Consider the following 24667-nt stretch of genomic DNA (forward strand, 5'->3'; position numbering starts at 1 on the left):
GTTGCTTTATTCAGGAGGCCAGCAACCTGGGGAGAAGGCAGACTTGTGTCCACAGCCAACTCCCAACTGCCCATCAGGGGGCAAGAACTTTTAAAGGGACGTTTCAGGGGTGCACAGGCGGAGGGAGGGGCTATATGTAGAAACAGCACAGGCAGCTCCGACGGGCATCTTGAACTTGGTTATTGGTGGTCTGACCAGCGTCATCTTGATGGTTTTAGATACAGTTAGTCTTCAGTTCCAGGATCAATTCCCATTTCCTTGAGGCCAGTTCTCAGAATTGTGGCAGCTCATGTCATGGCTACAGTCCGGTCATCATGTAGTTAACTTCTCCACGTGGTAGGGGTTTCAGTGTCTACAAGATAGCTCCTAGGACATGGCTCAGAATATGATCTCTAGCCCTTGAGGAGGAACTAAAGGGCCCTGACTATGCTTAGTGACTAAACTATTATTATTTTGTCTTGTTTGACTGATTTTCCATCGCGTCTGCATTTTTCTCATTTCTCTGATTAAATTTATTCTTTGGCTAAAGTTTTTCTACAGACAAGAGGCAGGCAGAGGACATGGGGGGTTGGGGTCCTATGCCAGGAAAGCCCCATAGGGTCCTGATTGGTCACAACCTGGCTACCTGATCTGAGGGTCCCGAAGTGGCCTGCGGTTGGCACCTCCCCCTGGGCAGGTGGCATCAGGTTCACTTCCTTACAGGGCCCTGAGGCTCACGATCTAGGGTTCTAGCTGGCTGTTCTCCCCTGGCACTCCTTCTTACACTCTGTACAAATTTATTTATATGGTTTTTTTGTTTGTTTTTAAATTTATCTATTATTTAATTTTGGCTGCATTGGGTCTTCGTTGGTGCATGCAGGCTTTCTCTAGTTGCGGCGAGCGGGGGCTACTCTTCGTTGCGGTGAGCGGGCTTCTCATTGCGGTGGCTTCTCTTGTTGCGGAGCATGGGCTCTAGGCGCACGGGCTTCAGTAGTTGTGGCACACGGGCTCAGTAGTTGCGGCTTGTGGGCTCTAGAGTGCAGGCTCAGTAGTTGTGGTGCACGGGCTTAGTTGCTCCGCGGCATGTGGGATCCTCCCGGACCAGGGCTCGAACCCGTGTCCCCTGCATTGGCAGGCTGATTCTTAACCACTGCACCACCAGGGAAGCCTTATTTATGTGTTATGTGTCTGTTTGTTTAAGCTCTGTCTCTCTAGGGTATGAGGGCTGGGATTACTTTGTCCGTTTTTCTTTTTTGCTTATTTTTCACTTTTGTTTTTTTTTGGGGGGGTCATTTGTCATCAAATCACCGAATGCTGGGCACAGAATAGGTGCCCATTGAGGTAGGTGGCCACAAATTTTACCTCCACTTATTCACACTCCTTTGCAAATGACTTTTCCACTGCTCCCATCGAAAGTGGGACTGTTTCTTCACATCTTGTGTCTGGACTTGGCCTTGGGGATTGCTCTGGCTGTTAGTAAATTAGTAAATATTGCTTAAACAGAGGATTAAAGAGCACTTGCCCTTTGAAGCTTGGCCTCTCTTGCTCTGGAAATCCTGTTGACTGCCCCCCACCCCCCAGTAAGCCTGGGTGAGCCCGTGAATGACAACAGCACATGGCCTGTGACCTCCATCACCTTTGCTGAGAGCCGGCACCAGCTGCCAAGCACCTGATGAGGCCACTGGACCCTGGTGACTGTCAACACAGGTTAAGCCCATCTCAGCTGAGGCCAGACCACATCTCCAGCCTGGTGCATCATGTGTAAACAAATAGTTGTATTTAAAGCTACTTTGGTTGTTCATCGTTTGTCATGCAAGAAAAGCTCATTGGCATACCCAATAAATATTTATGGAACGAAAGAATAATGGTCTCAGAACTTACAAAAAACAAGACATCTGTGTATGTATATTTATTCATTTTTGTACATATAAAGAAAGGTGGATATTATACATATTTATTCCCTTCTGGCATGCACAGAGGAAGTACAGGATTCCTATTTGTATTAATCAGGGTTCTCCAGAGGAACAGTCCCAATGGGAGATATACATAGACGTATGGAGATTTATTATGAGAAATTAGCTCACGTGATGATGGAGGCTGAGATGCCCCAAGATTTGCAGGGTTAAGGTTAGGGCTAGGGTTAGGGTAGGATTAGGGCTAGGGCTAGGGTTAGGGTTAGGGTTAGTTTTAGGTCTGCAGGCTGGACACCCAGGAAAGTTGGGGTGATTCAAGTCACAGTTTGATGGCCTGAGAAGCAAAAGAACCAACAGTGTAAGTCCAGTCCAAGGCAGGGGAAAAGGGTGTCTCAGGTGAACCTTAGGCAGGCAGGAAGAGGCCCTTTGCTGTATTCAGGCCCTCAACATTGGCTGATGCCCACCCACACTGGGGAGGGCCATATACAGAGACACTAATTCCATGGCTAATCTGACCCGTGAACACCCTCAGAGAAACACCCAGAAACAATGTTTTATCTGGTCCCCCACCCCGGCCATGGCCCTGTCATGTTGACACATCCAATTAACTCTTGCACAGTTAAAATACTCACTTTACCAGTTGTTTCTCTATAGCTATTGCCTACCAAAAATGACTAGGATAGATATTTCCAGCTGGTATCTGAATATTGTCAACTGCAGGATCCAGAATTTAGAGGTGAAGAAATTGAGAGGTCAAGGGAGGATTGGGGGCAGGCCTGAGGTCATGGGGCCATCAGCAATGGGCAGGTCTCAGATCCAGAGGCTAGAGCTCACAGTCTGGAGGCTGTCAGGTGTTTAAGGACAGTGTGGCTTCCCCAAGTTCCAAGGGAGGCAAAGTCCGCACCCCTCGCCCTCGGGCTTGAGTTCGGGATACGCTAGAAGGCCTTGAAGAATCAGAAGGGCAGGTGTGGTGGAGATGACGGTGGTGGTCAGGGGTAGGATGCTGTGTTTGCTTGTGTGTCCTCCTCCCTTGAAACTTGTGGAAGATTCCAGTGTAGAATGTCCTGTTACTCAGAGAAGAGCAATATGCATCCCTGGTCCCTGTAGGAGTGCAAGCAAAGCTGCTCATTCCATCCCTGTGTTTTCTTAGCAGCTTCTACAAACGGCCACTTGTTGACAAGGTGTAGGTGCAGCGGTATCATTGCAAGAGGAAGAATCTGTGAGAAAAAGAGAAACAAATGTTTACTGAAAGACAGCGGCCTTTGGGGTATGTATTTAGTATTATCAACTCATCTGATGTTTTATTGACTTCTTGCATCGACCTCCATCTTTTTCTCTTTAGAGTTCTGAATTTTGTCTCCATTTGTTCAGGAGAAAGAATTCTGATAATGCATGTAATTTCAGAAGGAAATTCCACAAGCAAACAATATAAAATCATAATTTGTCCATATGCAGAATTCCCACTAGTGCATGACTTAAGATATGCATTTTGCTAATTAAAAATACTTTTTTTCTGGCTCATTAGGTTTCTGGTAAATAATGTGTATATATATTTTGTTTGTTTGTTGTTTTGGGTGTTTTTCAATTTTTTATACAATTTTAAAAATTACTTTCCATTTACACTTGTTACACAATATTGGCTATATTCTCTGCGTTGTACAATACATCCTTTAGCCTATCTTACACCCAGTAGTGTGTGCCTCTCAACAGCCCCCGACCTTTATCTTGCCCCTCCCCCTCACCACTGATAACCACTAGTTTGTTCTCTAGATCTGTGAATCTGATTCTTTTTTTGTTATATTTGCTACTTTGTTGTATTTTTTAGATTCCACATACAGGTGACATTGTACAGTATTTGTCTCTCTCTGTCTTATTTCACTTAGCATAATGCCTTCCAAGTCCATCCATGTTGCTGCAAATGGCAAAATTTTGCATGTATATGTATATTTTATTGTGATGGTCAGATGCAGCCACAAAAGGAGACACAGGGGAGACTCAGGAAAAACAAAGGTTATTATACTCACAAGTCCTAGAGTTGGGAGACACACATAACATGCAGGACCACATGGAAAGACACCAGGGCAGTCAGAAGGCGTAAGACAGTGAGGGGAAGTTTTCCCCAGGAAACTCCCATGACCTTTATGGGTGTTCGCTGGGGAAAGGCAAGGACAGCAGGGTAAACAGTTCAAGGTTGACTCATTGGGAAACTTCTGTGCTACAGGAATGGTCCCCTGCTTAGGGCACCTGGCCCTGGGATGATTAAGGCAGGGGAAGAATGCCTCCTGGGGTGTAGGTCTGGCTGTGGGTTGGTTATTTTGTGTATCAGAGGCATACTCCCATCTGGGCCTTTTATTATCTCTAAGAATTGTCTAGTCCCTGGAGGGGTGGTCCTTTCTCAGCCAGAAAGGATTTTTAATGCGCCAAAATATCATAATGTGCAGAAAGAATTTAAAATATTTATAATACAGTTTTGCATTTCTTATTTAAAAATTTATAATAAAGACAAAAGAGAAGATGACCAAAGAAAAGTCAAATTTATAAATACCCATACGTAATCAGGTTTGTTTAAAACTACTATTAATTTCTGGGTGTCAGAGAGGCTCAAGGATGTATCGTACACCATGGGGAATAGAACCAAGATTTTGTAAAAATTGTAAATGGACAGTAATCTTTTAAAATTATATAAAAATTAAAAATAAAAAATGCTATTAATTTGAAGGAAGAAAGGAATAAATACCTTTTACAAAAAAGTTCACAGTTCAATTGATATAAATTGTTGCCAACTGCTGGCCCAGTACCCCCGACACCCCCTCTCCCAAAGAGAGAGAGAGATTTTTAAATTTCTACACAATAATTTCTTTTTTTTTGGTGTGTATGGGGTCAGGAAGAGGTAGGAAAATTGCTGTGCAGTCTTAGTTGTTAAAGATTTTACTGAAGTCCCCTAACGCCTGCCTGCCTGGTCCACAGCTCTGTCTATAATCAGCATGGGGTCATGTTCAATTGGCCGTTTCTAGGAGTCAGAAGGCATCCAGTCTTACAGTGACAATGCGTCATCCAGATATAAAGCAGCTGGCGATTCTGTGGACAATGGATTATTGATCTCAATAGAGGAGACATATTTAGAAGGTATAGGTTGGCCTCGGGAGGATTTTACAGCGGATTGTAAAATTGTGTCTGAGAAACAGAGCCACAAAGGGCTACAAGCCTAACAGGGCTTCCCCTGGCATGTGACTGAGCTCAGACACAAGAGATGTAAACAGGTGGTCGCAGAGGCCGGGCTGTGGATCACGTGTCCATCCCATGAACTCCTTCGGTCGTCAACCAGGGAAACGTCTGACGCATTGCTTTTCCATATGTGGGTTGAAATTTCATGTTTCTGTGTCTTGGAAGAGTTATGTGAAATTGCATTTACTTGAAAATTGTTGCTGAAAACAAACCAACCTGTATAACACTATATTTTAGGTGTATATTTGAGAAAAGTCACCAAAATATCAACTGTTTTTGCCTCTTGGTGACAGATTATTAGTGACTTTCAATCTTCTTCCTTTTAAAAAATAATCTGCATGTTGTGATGATTCTAAAGCGACGGCATTTCATGTAATTCAGAGTATTTACAAGAAAATGGAATGGTGTTTTTGTTGTTTGTCTTAAAATCTTCTTCAACATGGAACCCTTAGCGAGTGAGTGGCCAGTAACCAGACTGGCTATACTTCCCTGTCCAGGAAGGGCCAGATGGCTTCCGTTCTCGGAGAAGGGCCATGATCTGTAATTCCTTGCAGCCTGCGCTGCTGTTTTATGAAATCTGCTGCTACTTGTTCTGTGTGGGACAGCAAGTGACCTGTCAACGACATAAAATATAAACACAGCAGGTCTCCCTCCCCCCCAGGAGCCCAGCCTCAGTCTCATGTCACAGCTTCCCTTGGGGAACAAAACCGAGCGTATACATGACAGCATCTTTTTTACCCAAGTTCAGATGAATGGCATTTGTTAGCGTCCTTCAGCCTCTGTGACATTAGAGTGTCATTTTCCTGTTTGGAGCATGAGAAACACAGGCAATGTTGAGTTACTGGAGTGTGAGATTTTGACTTTCGGTTCCCATTGATCTCTTCCCCAGTTGCGTTGCCATGCTCCTGCAAAAGTGTCTAGATCGATCTTGGAGAGGAAGGCACAGCAGGTCCTTAATCTGAATGTCTTGGAGCCAATTGGAGGCAGTGTTCTCAGCACCAGTGGCGTGGGCGAGTTTCCAGCAGTGCACTTTGCTCTGCTCCAGCAGATGGGCTACTTTAGCACCAGAGCACAGAGGTTGCCATGCATACAGTTGCCCTCACAGGAGTGTAAACCTCCCCGCTGGTGAGTGACCCAAATGCAGGAGACTCAGGACCATCTCACAGAGGGTATTTAGGGTTCTGATTAAGAAAATTCACAAGGTAGGGCTTCCCTGGTGGCGCAGTGGTTAAGAATTCGCCTGCCAATGCAGGGGACACGGGTTTGAGCCCTGGTCCAGGAAGATCCCACATGCCACGGAGCAACTAAGCCAGTGCGCCACAACTACTGAGCCTGCGTTCTAGAGCCTACGAGCCACAACTACTGAGCTCACGTGCCGCAACTACTGAAGCCCACGTGCCTAGAGCCCGTGCTCCGCAACAAGAGAAGCCACCGCAGTGAGAAGCCCACGCACCGCAACGAAGACCCAATGAAGTCAAAAATAAATAAATAAATACATAAATTTAAAAAAATTCACAAGGTAGAAAAACTGCAAAAGGCAAATATTTGAAACTAGGGGACTGTAGCTTTCATTTACTTTTCCTTTACTCATTTTTTGTTTGAGGGGTTTCCTTCTCTGAGGAGGCAGAGGAAGAGGAGAGGGCTGTCAGGGAGATGCAAAAATAGAAGAGGGGTTCAACATAAAGCGATGGGGAAAGAATAGACTTCTGAAGTATGGTGGCTGGGAATGTCAGTGAAGAGAAAGTGGTGAAGGATGGATGGGACGGTCTCTCCCTTTGACTCCGATCGATGGACAGTATTCAGGGGTACTCAGCAGTCAGTAAGAAAAGGAGAAATGCTGAGCAATACAATACTGGACCAGGTGTAACGTTCTCTGCAGTTTAGCGTAAGGAAAATGATTTCAGTGACACTTCTAACGTAACCGAACCAAGTTCATTTACCCCCATACATAGGAAGCCAAATGCTGAGACACCAAGGTTTTGCAGCAGAGAAAAGGTTTATTCACGAGGCAGCCAAGCAAAGAGACGGATCTCAAACAGATCTCAAATCCACCTCCCCGAAGGTGAGGGGTTCAGGATATTTATGGGATAAAGAAGCAGGGTGGCTATATATAAAATAGATAAACAGCAAGGTCCTACTGTACAGCACAGGGAACTATATTCAGTATTTTGTAATAAACTGTAATGGAAAAGAATATGGAAAAGAATATATGTATAACTGAATCATTTTGCTGTGCACCCGAAACTAACACATGGTAAATTAACTATACTTCAATATAAAAAAAAAGAAGCAGGGTGGGTAGTCTGAGGCATGAGGAGTGTGGGAAAAGGTGATTGGAGATAAGGAAAAGGTGAGGGCACCTGTGCAGGTGCAGCTAAGCTACAGGCCTGCATGTTCAGAAAATGCAGGCATTATCATGTTCTGAGGGCGGGGTTTTGGCCTCTAATGCTGAGGTGGTCTCGACCAATCTTAGCCGGCTCAACTCAAACTGGAACAAGCTGACTCCAAGTTCCTGAATATCAGCTTGGGCAAACATCTTATTGTTTAGGCTACATGATGTTTGGAGGACCCGCAAATTTTTGTAAACACAATTAAAATTAGCTTGATAAGTGAAGGCAGGTTAAAACTCATTATTTATTAAGCAAGTTACAGTTTAATGGGTCTGATGACCACCCTCAGTTTCATTAAGTGAGCTGGAACTGATGCAGTCCCACCACTTTGGAAAACTGTGTGACACAATTAACTCACGTTAAAGAGGTGCCAGAAATTCTCTTCCAAGTTATCTGAGTGCCTATCAAAACATAGTTACAGGGTTGGGTGAGGGATGGATTGGGAGTTTGGGATTAGCAGATGCAAACTAGTATATAGAGGATGTCATGCTGTTCTAGTAAATAAAATCTTAAGTTCCACACACAAACTGTTTTGTCGGGAGTGCATTTAGCTTGGTGACATTGCCTTGGACCAACACCAGGAATCAGTGGTATGTAGACTTGATAAGAACACAGCCGCTAGTCAGAGGGAACTTTATGTGGGACTGCATTCAGTTTTACCACTACATGAAGGGAAAGAAGGTGTCCTGTAGGCTGCAGGCAGACTGGAGAACGTTTATTAGAAAAGGAAGCAGAAAGAATAAAAATATCCTATCATTCCACAGGACAGAAAGAAACATGCCATTGCTATTTTTTATTAAATATAAGTTAATGTCTGCTTAATGAGTCCTATTGCATTTACCTTTTCTTTCTGAAAGTCTAACATTTCTGAATGTCTGACACTTAGGGATCTTAAGAATATTCAAGGGCATAGCCTATAAAATTTAAATCTCGAATAAAGAGTTAGAAAGCCGTTAAAATAAATTGTTTCGGAGAACAGAGACATTACGAAATATCATTACATGTTCTCACACATGTTATTTGTTTAATTAGTCCTATATTAATTACTCTGCCACTTTTATTTATTTATTTAATTTTATTTATTTATTTTCTTTTATTTAAATAATGCCATTTACATAACATAAGAGTAAATGATACAAAATAATATATAATTTATATGATTATTATTTTTAATATACAATGTGCAGATATCCACTTTATATTTAAGTTAAATTTTAAGAAGTATGTGCATAATTATTTATTACGTTTATATTATATAATTTATTTATCAGTTAGCAACACTAATAATGATATTATACTCTTATGTAATTATATATCACATTATATTTATTTCATATTATATTACTATGGTTTCTTTTTAAGTCTGATTGGTTATGTACTGGCTTTCTTAAAAGTCAGTTATCCTAGTCCTATTCCCAGAGACACATAATTAAGTAAAACCTTTTGCTTTGACTCTGGTCATCCAGAAGAGAAAATGTAAATAGTAGAATTTTTCCCTTAAAAGTATTTATGTTGTAAATACTTCATGAACATGTAAGGAAAAAAACTATCATGGTAAGTTGTAATCTTTATGCAACAGTCTAATTGCTCATTCACTGTAGGTAAAAAAGTAGCTTCCATATTGTCTTATTTACTATGGAGAACCTACCTGATGTGAATGAGATCGTTAATGTCTCATTTAAAATAAACACAACTGTAAACAACGTATCACTAAATACTGTTGCATAAAATATCCATAATGAATATATACAATGTAGCTGTAGTTAAAAATCCTTAGGGCTTCCCTGGTAGTGCAGTGGTTGAGAATCTGCCTGCTAATGCAGGGGACACGGGTTCGAGCCCTGGTCTGGGAAGATCCCACATGCCGCGGAGCAACTGGGCCCGTGAGCCACAACTACTGAGCCTGCGCGTCTGGAGCCTGTGCTCCGCAACAAGAGAGGCCGCGACAGTGAGAGGCCCGCGCACCGCGATGAAGAGTGGCCCCCACTCACTGCAACTAGAGAAAGCCCTCGCACAGAAACGAAGACCCAACACAGCCATAAATAAATAAATAAATTTTAAAAAATAAAAATAAAATAAAATAAATAAATAAAAATCCTTAGAATTAAAAATCTCTTTGCATGAAATATATTAGTAGAAGATTTGCTTCCAAACAGGAGCTGTATATTTGAATGAATGGTACAATGTAGAGAGATCAGGTGTTCGTTTATCTTACAGAGGGAAATGCCAAATTTAAAATAATGTTTACACAAAATCTGGAATAGTGCTTTTTGAAGTTAAATTTGCTAATTGCAAATAAAACCAGGTAATCATCAAAAAAAAAAAAAAAGGGAGAAGAGAAAATGTACTTCTGTGTCTACAAGGTCTGCTGGAGAATAACCGATGTTCTCCGAAGCTGCAGATACAGACAGGAAACAGGAGCCGTGGTGAGGACTCCAGCAGGTCGGCCATGCGTGGCTGAACAAGGACGAGAGACACAGCGTCCGTCTGGTTCTGTCAACACCCCCAGCAGGTCATTCCTCTCCACTTCAGAGAACTAGTCAGTCGACAGCTTAAACAGTGTGGCTTTTAAGACCCATGTACCCCAAGACACAGGGAAATGAGAATATGAGATGATTCACAGCAGGTTTGGGTTCAGACTCTGCTGGGGCCAGATAATGCCCTGCTCTGTCCCTCCCACCCCAGAACGGGACACTTGGAAATGGAGAGATCTGAGTTGTCACATTGACTACGGAACCCTTTTGGCATTTAGGGCCTGGGACGGTGAGAGCCTGAAATGACCAGAATTGGACCTCACTATGAAAATGGTGCACCCCAAACACCTGTAGTGTCTCACACAGAAAAGCACCGGAACAGGGACAATGGGATCATTCGCTTTTCTTGCCTGGGAAACTCTCACACAGAAAAGCACCGGAACAGGGACAATGGGATCATTCGCTTTTCTTGCCTGGGAACCTCTCACACCAACAGGTGAACCTACTGACCACCTCCCTGGTGAAGTTCAACTGCATCCATCATCCATCGTGATAATATAAACACAATTACTACATGAATCACTTTGCTGCACACCTGAAACTAACACAATATTGTAAATCAGCTCTACCTCGATAAAAAAGAAAAATTATTACTATAAAAATATCCAGTCTTTCCCATCCCACTCCCACAAAATAAAGAAGATTCCGACATGGCCTGTTAAGTTTCTGACCCTCTCCCTACAGAGGGATCAGCCTGGCCAGACGGCCCCTTTGAGATTTGTAGCAGGAAATAAGAAGGCAAGTGAGAAAAACAGGGAGTATTCGGGCAAGAGCAGACAAGAAAGTTTTCAAGGAGTTAGGGTGACAGAGGAACCACAGCAGCATCTGTGTGTGGAAGAAGAGACCAGCGAGGAAAAAGGGAATTTAGAAAATATCACCATGGTTTACAAGGACCCTGCATTCTTGGTGTCTGTGAAGTATAATATAATACATGTGTTTTGAAATGAAACTTTAGTTTTTTTTTTTAACAGAGGTATAGGTTAGCAATTATGAAAGAACTTTTTAAACTTTTTATGTTTTCTAGGATTGAAAAAATACATAAATATGTTGCAGAGCCAGATTTCTTAATGTTGGAGAAAAAAGTTACATATATGGAAATGGAGAGGATGGGAGTAAATCCTGTGGCATTAGATTGGAATCAGGTACTAGTATAAAGTACTACACACACACAAATATAGATATATGTGTGTGCACAAGTTGGTATACACACACGTATACCAACATTTCCTAGCTCTGTCCTCTAAGAGGACTTAGAAGCAGTGACACCCCAGTAACAATGAGAATATCTAGTGCCCAGATCTTGGTTTCTAATACCATTCTTTAATAATAGGAATCAGGGCTCTTGGGAAAAAAATGCTGACCCCAAGGCTGAGGCAGAAGAATTACTGCATGAACCTAGAGCATCTTGTGGTACAAGGAAGGTACAAGGAAGTACTCAAATGTGACAGAAATACATGGAAAGATTACAAGAACCAACTTGAAGGAACGCAAAATGTTCAAAGCCAGAACAATGTGTACAACAAAATAACTATGACAGTGTTGGATAATAACCCATAGAATAAAATAAGTATCCATGAATGGATATAATATCAATCAATCAATTAATGGTACAGAAGAGTCAGGGTGTCTGAGAGTAGAATCCCAATGAAAAGAGCAAAAACTATGTGTGAAATGGAAAATCCTCATTAGACTAATGTTACAGGAATAAATGTTGTGAGCAAGTACCACCAAGCGATGCTAAAATAACACATGCACCAGACCCCGAAGAGCTACCCATGGGAAACAGTGGAGTCACTAAGGATCACAACGGCTCTATAGACATCTGGGAAATTCAGCAATGAAGCTCCCCTAGAAGGAGTCATTAATATCCAAAAACAGCTTCCCAGCCTCTAGCATTAAACCGTTGGGCTGTTTGAAGGCAGAATGTATCTTATTTGACATACGATGAGCAAAACATCTGGAGAAACAAATTGGGGTGAGGCCTTTCCAAGTGTGCTAATGAAACACGTGTTGTCAGGATAAGGCAGAAGAAAACACAAGGTCAGGAAGCCCTGGGGCTTAATTGATTTGTCTTCTAGGAAAAGATGGCAGTGGGCAGAGCGACTCACCCCCAGGTATCAGGGGGAACATCATTAAAAGCTTATTAGGACACTAGACCCAGGCAGCAGACCAGAGCATAAAGTTGGTCCACCACCAGCTCTGTCAGAATCTTGTTTTCTCATACAAGCATCCTGTTGTGTTTATGTTCTCAAAGTCATTAACATAACAGCTTCAAGTCCAAGAATTTCTGTGCTTGAAGCCGGAAGCTGCTGTATAGGGAAGGGAAAATTAAGTTCTCAGACTCTGGATTTTGAATGCACAAAACTGAAAAGGGAATTTTTCTCCAGGCATGGGGTTTATTCCAAATGGCCTGTTAGGATGCCTTTGATGAATGACATCTCAAATATCTGGGAACGTGTGGCAGAGATGGGAAGTGCCTCACGTATATCGATATACCTCCCTATACATCTTTCCTTGCTTCTCTTGCAGCTGCACTGGGGCTGGTGACTTGCTCTGGAAGGGCAAGTAACATATATGGCTTCTGAGAAGAGGTATCTAAAAGCCAGTGTTTCTTCTATCTATCACTCTTTCCCCTGCTGCGAGGACCTAGTGGACCACTTGCAGTTACTGGGGAGGAGATGCCAGAGCCACATCACACGTGCATGAAGAGTCAACCTTTACAATTTCAAGCCACTGAGATTTCAGAGTGTGTGTGATTCTGGTGATAAACACCCTGACTCTTCCAGAATGCCTCCTCCCAAGCCCACTGCAGCAAATACAGGAATGCCTGTTTTTCAGTCAACACCATCCAGGAATAAAATTTCTGTGCTTCAGCCAGAGGTGACTGCAGAGGTGACAGAAATGTTAGTTACCAGACTCGAAAATAGCCTTTGTCTGGTCACAAGGGCACGATTCCCAAATCTGACAGAGGGTTGGTGCTCCCTGGACTTGGAGTGATGAATTATGTTCACGTGAGCTAAGCAGATTCCATAAATCATAAGAAATTTTTACCGAATCTACTGTGAATACAGCTGGATCCCCAAGTCTGACATTTCACACATCTTAAATTGAGAATAATGGGTCCTTCTTTGACCATTTACCCAATAGGTAGAATAAAATATCAGAGCTGAAAGGGCTTTTAAAAATGATCTTAATGGATCCCTTCAGTTTATTGCAAACGTTTTATTATGTGCCATGGGCTGTAGAAACTGGGAATTCAGGAATAAGTGGGACCCACTCCCTTTCCTCAAGGAGTTTATGTTTTAAGTGAAAACCGAATACAGAAACTACATAATGAGATGCGTACAATAGACATATAAAGGGTATGATGGGGCTTGGTGGAGGGGTAATTAGTGCAGCTTGGGGTAGAGAGAAAGCTTTGTGAAGGGGTGATGCCCCATTGGGTCATAAGAATGTCTGGCAAAAAATATGAGAGATTTGTGCAAGCAGAGGCATGAAAGTGTGAAAGAGCACGGTAGGGAAAGAGATAATAAAATTCCCAAACACTTATGTGGTCAGAGCTTGGTCTGAGTTCTTTGTACCCATGCCTGCCACCACATTTAATTGGCTGTTGCTTGACTATAAGGTGGAGAAATGGCAGTGTGTGAAGCTGGAAAGTATTGAACAGAAGGAAAATCTATTTCTGTGAAGATGCGTTATAATCTAGGTTGTTATTAGTAAACAATAAATGTGTTTAAAGGGATTCAAGGGCACTAGTATGTGACACTACAGGATAGGAAACACTGTATAATTTTAAATAGATTGAATTATACCAGTATTTTTAGAAGGCGGTATCTTGGTTTGTAGTACTTTTTTTTTTAATTGCTCATCAATTTTTACTCCTGCTTTTTTCATCCAGAACATAGTATATTTAAATAAAGATTTTACCCCTTATCCATTTTGTTTGTACATTAAGATAATTTAATTTGCTTCTAAGCCAGACTATAACAATGCATGTATGAAAGCTTGCAGGAAAAACAAGCTGGGGGGAGAGAAGAAAGAACTAAGTATAGTTATTCTTTTTCTGAAATTAACTTCTTTGTGTTGTCGGGTCCCAACCTCCACTTATGCATTTAAAATTGTTACAAAGACTTGTAAAAAAGTTCAATGGAATTTGGCACCTTCTGCAAAATCAAAAGAGAAACTACAATTAAAATGTGCAGAAAGAAAATTCACATTTTTCCCAGGCAAGGGAGTGAAGAGGCAACTGTGCAGAAGCTGCATTCTTCTAATGACAAAAAGTAAGTGATTCGAATAGGTAATTGGACTTGGATCTGGTGAATGCAGACGTCTTGGCTAGAAGGGAAGCATCTCTCTAGAGGGTCCCCCAGTTAAAAGAGCTCCTCCTCATGCTAATGACGTCATGCGCCAAAACCAAGCTGGTGACACAAACAGAAATCAGTGCTGCAATGATGTTGCAGGCTCCCCTTTGGGAGAAGGACTCGGGTAGAGTCTGGGAAGCATTTCAGCTAGAGAGAAAGAGTGGATTCCTATGGGAATGGGCTGGGCAGTTAACACATGAGCTGAACTGAGCCTGTTAGGGTAGAACACTCGCACCAGGTCTCCTCAAATCACATGGGGAGTCAGAGCTATTAACCAAGGACACGAAAGGATAAGGAGACAGAGAAAGAGAAAGTTGAACCCCCTCTCTTAGACGGAGAAGCCCTGAGTGAAGAATGTATCCCAGACTTTAGACAACTTGGTAACAGCTGTTCTGTGAAAAGCATCACAGCCTGGGAATGCGTGTGTGCCGCCATCAGGATGCACATGCTAATTTCAGGATAAAGACTATTGCGCCGTTTCATGGCGGAAGAAAGACCGTAATCTGATTTTGTACTTTCCTAGTGCTTTGTTTTTATGCTTCTCATCTAGCTTTTTCTTATCACTGAGACATGATACATTCACCCTGTGCAAGTAGCAAGATCATATGTGAATAAAACATCCCTGATCGTACGCAGATGGCCCGATTCTCAAATAGTGTCCTTGTGTTTTGGAATGTAATGTCATAAATTTCAAACTGTGGAGCATTTACAATGAGGAGAAAATCATTGTAAGAAATATTATGTCCATATTGTTAAATACGAAATCTGTGTTAAGATGGAATTTTATGTGTTTCCAAATATGGTATAGACTATAAACCCTTGGTTGATGTCTAATAGATAAAGAACTCTAACAAATGGAAAAGGAAAAAACAAAGATATAGATAGAAAATATTACCAAGAAGAAAAAGAATTGAAAAATAAACTTTGACCTTTCCAGTAACAAAACGTATTAAGTATACCATCCCTACTGATAATATTTTAGTTATATATAAAATTATATGCACAAACATGTAACAATCCAACTTTGTAGCTATGTCACAGCAAAAAGAAATGCTCTGAAAACTAATATTTCTGACTAAAAAGAGGGGAAAAAAGAAAGAAAAAAGAAATCAGGTGATGGAATATTGAAGAACTTTCTAAAATAATTTATGGTTGTTTGTCATTGAGTTCAGGTATCCAGACTGGATTCACTGCGCTTCTAACGGCCAATTGTATCCCGCTGGATTGCACTGCAGGTTGACCGCCAAAGCAAACACAAGTCAACATTTTAATTTATGGTCTTTAAAGGAAAATATATATTAAAGTGTCTGTTGTGCTGTACCCCTCAATGGAAGGTATTTGAAACTAATTACTCTAAGTGCTAGAAGAAGTTTGATTAGTACAATGGCTTTATCCACATTAATCAACATCACTCTCCAGAAACTGTGTGCTCTTTCGTGTCACTGGTTGAAGCTTTATTAAATTCAAACTCAAGTTATTAAACCAAGGCTCAGGGGCTCCCACTGTCTGGCCAGTAGAGAACTCAGGTACCACCTATAGCTTTAGGGGTTTCTCTCTGTTATCCTTGTGTTTTCTCATAAAGGTGGGCATTTACAGTCTACAGTGGGAGGGGAGGGGGCAAGGGGGGCTCTGCACCCCAAGACCCAGGCCCAAGGGTGTCAAAACTCATCCGACTGTACTTAACATGGGTGCATCTTATTGTCTATTAATTACACTCCCCAAAGTTGATTTAAAACAGGTAATGGAGAAAACACAAGATTCTTGGCAACTAGTAAATGAAATGAGCTCCAATTTATACAAAACATCTTTTCTATGCTGGGTAACATTCTTTCCAATTTTCTGTAAATGCAGAAGAGGGCTGTCCTGAACATCATTTTGTTAGTTGAAAACTCCCAAGTTTCTCTCCCCAAACCTAGAGCTGTACACTGTTGCCCAAATATATTTACTAATTTTGGAACTTAACGGCTGCTCCTTGGAGTTGCACGTTATTTACTTCATCTGAAGCACAGCAGGGTCCAAGGAAAACAAGGTTATCTTTTCTCCAATCTCTAGAAGCAAGAAGAAGGAGGAAGGAAAATCAATATGTCTGATTATCATTCTTCTCCACATAGAGTATATAGGTTGGGGTGGGTCATTATTCATCTGTGCTGGTGGAAATTGGATTCTAAATATTGGAGAAGCAGAAAACAAATTTTGAGAGCAAAATATGCCGTTAACTTCATGGCTGAACGGCCTGCTGAGGGATCTTTAATTGCATACGCCACAGTTTCAAGATCCGCAGCACATTCCAAGATGATCCTGGGTCTGTGGTTTCTAGGTTGTTATTCCTTTCGAAAAATCAATTATGAAAATTACAGTCTATCATCTTCCCCACACATAAGTATCTTCAGGTGGACTCCCGAGAAGTGTTTGGAGTTAAATATGGGAAGACCTATTTTTCAGTGTAGCTTTTGCCACCGGTGAAACAATGCAAAGAGCCCAAAGGGATGCATTGTTTTTGCTGTGTTTTGTTGTTGTTGTTTGCTTGCTCTAGATCAAGGGTCAGCACATTTTTTTTTCCGTAAAGGGCCAAATAGGAAATCTATTGGTGGGCCAAAAAAGGCAAAATCGAGAACATTATATAATTATTTCTATATTCATTTAAAAGGTAAAAGCATTTTTAGCATGTGGGCTTTGCAGGACTAGGGGCTACCCACAGGCCATAGTTGCTGACCCTGTTTTCGATGGTCTCTAAGGCCTGAACCGACCCTGACCATGGAAATGTATGTGGCTTGCTGCAGACTACCCACAGCTAATTAGAGCAGTTAGACTAACTCAGGTCCCTGTGATTTTCCCCAGTACGCATAGTTCATTAGCTGTCCCTTGGTGCTATAACAAATTATCACACACTTAGTGGTTTAAAACAACAAATTTATTGTCTAACACTTCTGGAAATCAGAAATATGAAAGGGGCATTTTGTGGGTAAAATCAAGGTGTCGGGCAAGGCTAGTTTCTCCCAGAGGCTCCAGGGGAGAATCTGTGTCTCACCTTTTCCAGCATCTAGAGGCTGCCCGCGTTCCTTGGCTCGTGGCCCCTCCTCCATCTCGAAAACAAGTACTGTAGCATTTCAAATTCTTCTGTGACATTGACCCCTCTTCTATTTCCTCTTTCAATTATAAGTGTAACAGAGAAGAGCAAACGTGACTCTGTGTTGGATCTATTCCTTTACCTGTAACCCTTGTGCTCTGTTGCCTGTGCTGAGTCACGCTGGCTCTGCACCTTTTGTAAAAGAATGTTGCCTAGAGCCTGAAATACACATGGTAGCCTAGTACATATTTGTGGATGATATGGACAACAAAAAATACATCAGAAGGGACTTTCAAAGCTAGCAAACATCTGGATTTCCCTGGCAGTCCAGTAGTTAAGACCTCGCGGTTCCACTGCAGGGGGCACGGGTTCGATCCCTGGTCAGGGAACTTAAGATCCCGCATAATGCGCGGCCAAAAAAAAAAAAAAAAAATGCTAGCAAACACCTGCTAACATTTTGCCTTTACATTTCCCATCCCATCCCTAAGATGAGAATGGTGAGCTAACCATTTTGATATTTGGAGCTCAAGCAATCTGCCAGTGTTGGATTCTGGAGCAGTTTTGTGTAATCTTGGAACATTTGAATGTCCCTTCCCTTGCATGCCAATGTTGAGTTTAAAGCTTTGTGTTTGCATGTGCGATGGGGAATCCTCTCATGGCTTATTCAAAATCACAGGTACAAAAAAGCCTTGGAATGAACCGTTTGCCCCTAGTAAGACATTCTTAATGAATGAAATAAGAGTCAGTTTTAAGGAGACAATATAAATAGACCGTTTCACTTCCTCTTGCAAATCTTCTTGGGAAAATGATGGGAGGGCACGTCCTCCTGATCAAAGAGACACTCTGATGGGTCCTGAGGGATTAGAGGTTAGAGAGAAAAATTAAGAGCCTTTGTTTCAATATCCACCCTAACCTTCCCACACCCTGACTGCCGGGTCCCATGCCTCTCCGCCGAATGTTTACAAGTGTAGTTGCTGTTCTGTGATGAATTCATTACACGCACCTCATGTCAAGCTGTCTAGGACAGAAACCATTACAAATGAGCTCCTTTGTTTTAAATTCGACACTCGGAAAGCCCATTTTCAAGTACAAGTAAATAGTGGTGTTTTTACAGCCAAGGAGAATTTGTTTTCCTCGTGCCACCTTGTTCGAGGCACAGTCATCTGTTCACTAATTTTCATTTTTCTGGATGTTCATTTTTCTAAATTGGACCCCCCCTTCTCTATCGCGAAACTTATTCAAGTGGCAAAGCATCGAGAAACCACAGCACTCTTTGCAGAACAAGAAAGAAAGATCCATGATATTGTCAGAAAATAGCCAAGTTAGTGTTCTGTGCTAAATTAGGTGCCATTGGACACTGGGTTTTTAACTCTGCTACGGCAACAAAACCCCTGTCTTTCCTAGAGTCCTTCCCCACTTTGTGTTATATTAGCCAAAATCAATTTTTGTTGCTTTTACTAAAGGTTCGGCTCAACTTCCTTCTCCGTGCCATTGTTTTCTGTCATCCAATCTCCTTTTCATAGATATCTGAGATGAAGCCTTCTCATGTTCTGGAACTTTCCCCAAACAAGCCATCAAAACATAAACAGATAGAGGATCAGGAGGAAATGCACAGAGGCACAGAAAACTGGAGCATGGTTTGAAAGCCATTAATGAGGTTTCATCTCTCTGTGCAGTATATAAAAGTGTCACCTAAAAGTATGGCTAGAAAGACATCCTAGTCAAGATAAAGCCTTTCAGCACAGTTAGGACCGGGGAGAGCATATTAAAGTGTCACCACTAGTAAAGATGGAGTTTGCCAGTCCTGCAAAAAAAAGATTTCCACAAATGCCGTAGGAGATACTACACTTAATCTCCATCTTAGTCTACATTTAAAATACATTTTATTTTTTAAGACAGCCTTTGGTTTATAGAAAAATTGTGCAGAAAATACAGCAAGTTTCCATATGCTCCTTTTCTCTACACAGCTTCTTCTGCTACTAGTGTGATGCATTTCTCACAAAGGATGAACTCGTATCAACGTGTCATTATTAACTGTAGTCCATAGCTTACATTAGGGTTCACTTTTTGTGTTGTACATTTCTGCGGTTTTGACAAATGCAAAATGCCCTGTATCCACCATGACAGTGTAAGTTGCACTGCCCCCAAAATCCTCTGTGCTCTACCTCTTCATCACTCTCCCCCCAACTCCTGGCCACTACCGATCTTCTTACTGTCGCCATAGCTTTGCTTTTCCCAGAATGACAGGGGTTGGAATCATACAGTATGTAGCTTTTCAGATTGGCTTCTTTCACATAACAGTCTAAGGTCCTTCCATGTCTCGCCATAGCTCTGTAGCACATTTCTTTTTAAATCTCTTATTCTAGTCTATGAGTATTTTTTCCAGTTTTATTGAGAAATAATTGACATACATCGCTAAGTTTAAGGCGTACAGTGTGATGGTTTGATTTGCATATACTGTGAAATGATTATTGCAATAGTACATGTATTATTTTAAATGAAAATCTGACTTTTTCTTGTCACCTATTTGTTGGGGAACACTCTTCCATGGATCTCTTACAGGTCATAATGGCTTGCTGCCATTCAATAAGAGTTGAAACCAACATTTTATGTACGTATGTGTATGTGTATTTCTTTATTTATTGAAACCAACATTTTACATGAAGTATAAAACAGGACAGAACAAAATAGAACAGAAAAGAAAGAAGAAAATATTGAAGCTCATTGCATGTAACAAAGAAATGAAAGATTTGTAAAATTTTGCTTCCGTTGTACAAGAGTGTGTGTTTGCATGGGTAGTGAGACATGAAATATATTTCTTACCACAGTTGTCTGTGGATCTGTGTATCTAGGGGATTGATTCCAGGACACCCCTCCGTGGAAAACAAATACAATGGATGCTGGAGTTCCTTATATAAAATAGCATAGTATTTGCACATAACCTATGCAAATTCTGCTTATACTTTAAATCACCTCCAGGTTACTTATAATACCTAATACAATGTAAATGGGACGGCAAATTCAAGTTTTGCTTTTTGGAACTTGCTGATATTTTTTTCTCAAATATTTTTGATCCGTGGTTGGTAGAATCCACAGATATGGAAGCTGTAGATACGGATATGGAGGAGTGACTGTATGTGTTTTTCACTGTGAGTTGTAGTAAACAATCAGATCACTAAGTTTTGGTGGACTGTTACAGAGATACAGTAAAGTAGAACAGGTGATGATATGACGACTTTTATAATTTTCTTATATTGTTATCTACATGGCCATTTTTTTAAATAAAGTGAACATGCTTTGGGTTTTTATGGAGTAGTGAGAAAATACACATAATTGTTAAACATATATATGTGTATTCCTATATAAGTTTATTATGAGTTGTTCTGATGTAAAAGATGTGTAAAACACCATTTATAATTAATAATAAAAATATGATGTTATTTACTGTAAATTCCATATAGCTAATTGATACTCAGTTCATGTTTTTGTTGATTTTTGTGGATCTTGTGTCTCAGTAGACAGAACTTCGTTGCAGCTTAACCATGACTTGACTGATGGCGGAGCATCTCACTCTGTTCTTCCCATTAAGCATATTGTCACTGTATCTGATCTGTGATCTACACGAAATGATTTTTCACCTTCAAATGATTTAGATTCATTAGACTGAAACCTCTTTCAGCTTCAGCACTGCTCATTGCAGTAGTGCTATCTCTATTGCCTTTGGAATAGTTGCGGGGGATTGGATCATTGTTTGGTTTTAAATTAGTTGATAATGGTTGTATTTACGACAAGCTCACAGAACGCTTGGGAATCAGCTCTTGCAAGCTGGCCTGAGCTGGCTTTTAGCACATCACTCTCACCAACTAAGTTGCCTTTATTTTGAAATATGGGAAGGCTTCGGTGTAAAAATGGCTGTGAATTTTTTTATTACCTCCATCAATTTGTGAAGGGGTTTACATAATCCTCTTTCATTATATATAAATCATCCCTGTTCCTGCCTGGTTTTGCATTGTCTGGATAAGAGAAAGTTAGACGCTGCACACTAATTATTCATTCATAAGAGCAGATTGGTTGGTGCACAGCAAAAGCTTTTCTAATGGATTCATTGAAATATCATTGGGTGCTTGGAGAACTCAGCAAATGACTCTGAACAAGCACTTCTCACAGTGAATGGTGATAATGAAAAGTAAATTGTGTAATAAATTCCACCACTGACATTGCAACTGGAAAAATCGCTAGCCTGAGAAGTCCCCATGTCGGACTTTAGAAGTAGAAAACTGCAATTTCCTGAAGCCAAATTGTCCCAGGTCAAATCCCAGATATGATACTTACTTACTTGCTAGACTTTAGGCAAATTACAATCTATATGCCTTAGTCTCCTCATCTGTAAAATGGATGTAGTATCAATAATTCCCAAGCATTTATGACAGCATGGCATGAAGTAAGCAATATGTAAGTGCCAGCTGTAATTATCATTGTGTTACTGGGTCCAAGCTCATCCTGCTCTCTGCATGACAGGCCAATCAATCAAGAAAGGAGGTGCTGGGGCAAGGAATAGCAACTTTATTCAGAAAGCCCTCAGACCTAGGAGATTGTGGACTCGTGTCCCAAAGAACCATCTTGCCCAGGTTTGGATGCTAGTTTCTTTTATAGAACAAAAAGGTGGAAGTGAGGAAGGAAGTAAAGTAAAAAAGGCAATACGTTGCTGCAAATATTGCCTGGTTCTCCTCAGACTCCAGAGGGGATGCATTAATTTCTTCTTTCCTGCAGCCATTCACAGGTGGGTCTGGTCAGGATGTTTCCTGTGAGCTTAAACGAAGATATTTTAGCTTAGCACTCAGGCATGGGAGGCAGGGGACTGGAGATGGGCCATTATGTATACCTTAAGCAATACGCAACATCTCTTTAGTGATTAACTTGTAACGAAAGCAATAGAACACAAAGGTTAAAGTAAAACAAACAGATCCATTATGGAGTCAGATTTGTTCCTCCATATTGCAATTGTACATGAAATGTACCAGTCATGACCCTAGAAAGACCATATGTCACACTCAAGTGGGTGATCAAATATTAATACGCAGGACCCCTTAAACAGGTGTGGACAGGATTAAGGTAACCAATGAAGTATGATGAAGCCCCCAAGACCTAGCAAAAGTGGGAAGCAGTTACTCCTCCAAAGCTTAAAGGGCAAGAGGAAAACGTTATTCCCAGAACGCAATGAGACGCCCGTCGAGAGCTGTGGCCTTTGCAAAAGGAGGCAGACACCTTGAAACTATGCCAGGCACACGGTTGGGTGTAACACTGTTGGGGACTGTTCCATGCTCTCCCTTCCAAGTGGTGACTCAGAGATAAGGCTCTTTCTATTGTGTGGCTCCACCATCTCACCAGCCTTTAGTCCAACCCTGCAAGCAGAAGAGACAGGACAGCACAGGACAGCAGCCCATGCATTTTTGAAGCCTGAAAGTGACATGTATCACTTCAGCCCATATTTCATTGACTAGAATTTAGTCATATGGACCTTAAAGAATCACAGGAGCTACAGAATATAGTCTTCCTGTGCTCGGGAAAAACAATGACTGAATTTGGTGAACATCTGGCATGAAAAATGTAGACCAAAAAATTAATCAAGAGCCAATCTAAGAAAGAAATTGAAAACTTTATTTGAGCCAACCTGAAGATTAAAAGCTGGGAGACAGCCTTTTAGAAAGCTCTGAGGATATTTCCAAAGAGGTAAGGGGTGGGGGGAGATCAGTATAGATGTGATTTTGGCGAAGGGGTACCTCTAATCAAGGGGTATGTGTAATCACATCTTGGTAAAAGGTTACTATGTACATGAGGAACAGATATTTTAGTTCATGGTTTTAGTGCTTTTCCAAGTATGGGAAGATGCAAGAAACTGGGTTCATAACATTTTCTCTTTGAAAATATCTAACTGTCTTATGGCCAATTCTGCATTTTCCCAGAGCACAAAATATCTCATCCTGATCTTCACCCTGAATTCCTTTCAGGGTGTATTGTACGTACGTCAGCAAACACAGCGACTAATGACTTGATTCTTGTCGAACTGGATGGTGGGCAACATTCTTTATTTTGCAATCCCCTCCCTTTTGGTCTTAATTTCAACCAAGGTTTGGGAGGCATTTCAGGACCTATTTGTCTCACGGTGCTAGGAATGCTCATTCCCAGTTCAGGTGAGGATTTCGTTGATCGGCCGTTCAGTGTGCTCTTACTGTACTAGGCCCCTGTTAACAGTAATCAAAGGCCGCTGAGCCACCTGTCATACTGGTCTGTTATGGTCCAGGAAATGGTTCTTTTGTTGCTTCTTCCCATATTTAGAGTTACACTATTACAATCATTGATCTCATAGAAATATATAGTTGGTCAATTGTTCCAAGCTGCATAGACATCATTATTTTTATTGGAGGCTAAATGCCAGAAACAATGATCCTGTAAAATAGACAGAATACAAGGAATATCGCTAGTGACACTAATAATGTCATAAGTAAGTATTTAAGCTAAGAACTTCCATTAGGTGTGGCCCAGTATCTCCCCAGGTCGTCTGACCAGCCTGCTTTGCACCAATCTTTATCTTTTTTTAAAAATTTATTTATTTATTTATTTATTTATTTATGGCTGTGCTGGGTCTTCGTCTCTGTGCGAGGGCTTTCTCCAGTTGCGGCAAGCGGGGGCCACTCTTCATCGCGGTGCGTGGGTCTCTCACTATCGCGGCCTCTCTTGTTGTGGAGCACAGGCTCCAGACGCGCAGGCTCAGTAATTGTGGCTCATGGGCCTAGTTGCTCCGTGGCATGTGGGATCTTCCCAGACCAGGGCTCGAACCCGTGTCCCCTGCGTTGGCAGGCAGATTCTCAACCACTGCGCCACCAGGGAAGCCCCCCAATCTTTATCTTTAAAGGAAATGATACATTGGCCTTGTACATAAAGCTCACCAAAGATGTCTCCACGAACAAGGCGAATGGTGGGTCATCATGAGCCTTTATAGGATTGAAAGAGGAATCTTATCTTCTAACCAGTTACATGGCTGATGCCAGAAGGAGAAAAATTGATCTTTATGGTTGAGCAGGTATTTCTGCCGTTGGGGAGGTCTGGTTAATGCATACTGCAGATGCACAAGGCACACTGGAGGGGAGGGAGGAGGTCAAATCGGGCAGAGAAAAAATTTTGTTTAATTTTTTTTCTC

General features: G+C 41.4%; 1 long non-coding RNA gene across 9 annotated transcripts in view; it reads left to right on the forward strand.

Moving 5' to 3' along the window:
* The window catches only part of LOC309610399, a 216037-nt gene that overhangs the window by 159680 nt on the left and 31690 nt on the right, over positions 1–24667 (forward strand). For 7 of the 9 annotated variants that reach the window (XR_014233887.1, XR_014233888.1, XR_014233889.1 and 4 more), the window contains one exon: positions 3043–3159. This is a non-coding gene — a long non-coding RNA (uncharacterized lncRNA). The remainder of the gene's footprint in view (positions 1–3042; positions 3160–24667) is intronic. The other 2 variants (XR_014233892.1, XR_014233894.1) reach the window with 1 other exon arrangement.

Source organism: Balaenoptera borealis (assembly GCF_965194805.1).
Source record: "Balaenoptera borealis genome assembly, chromosome: 14".
NCBI lineage: Eukaryota > Metazoa > Chordata > Mammalia > Artiodactyla > Balaenopteridae > Balaenoptera > Balaenoptera borealis.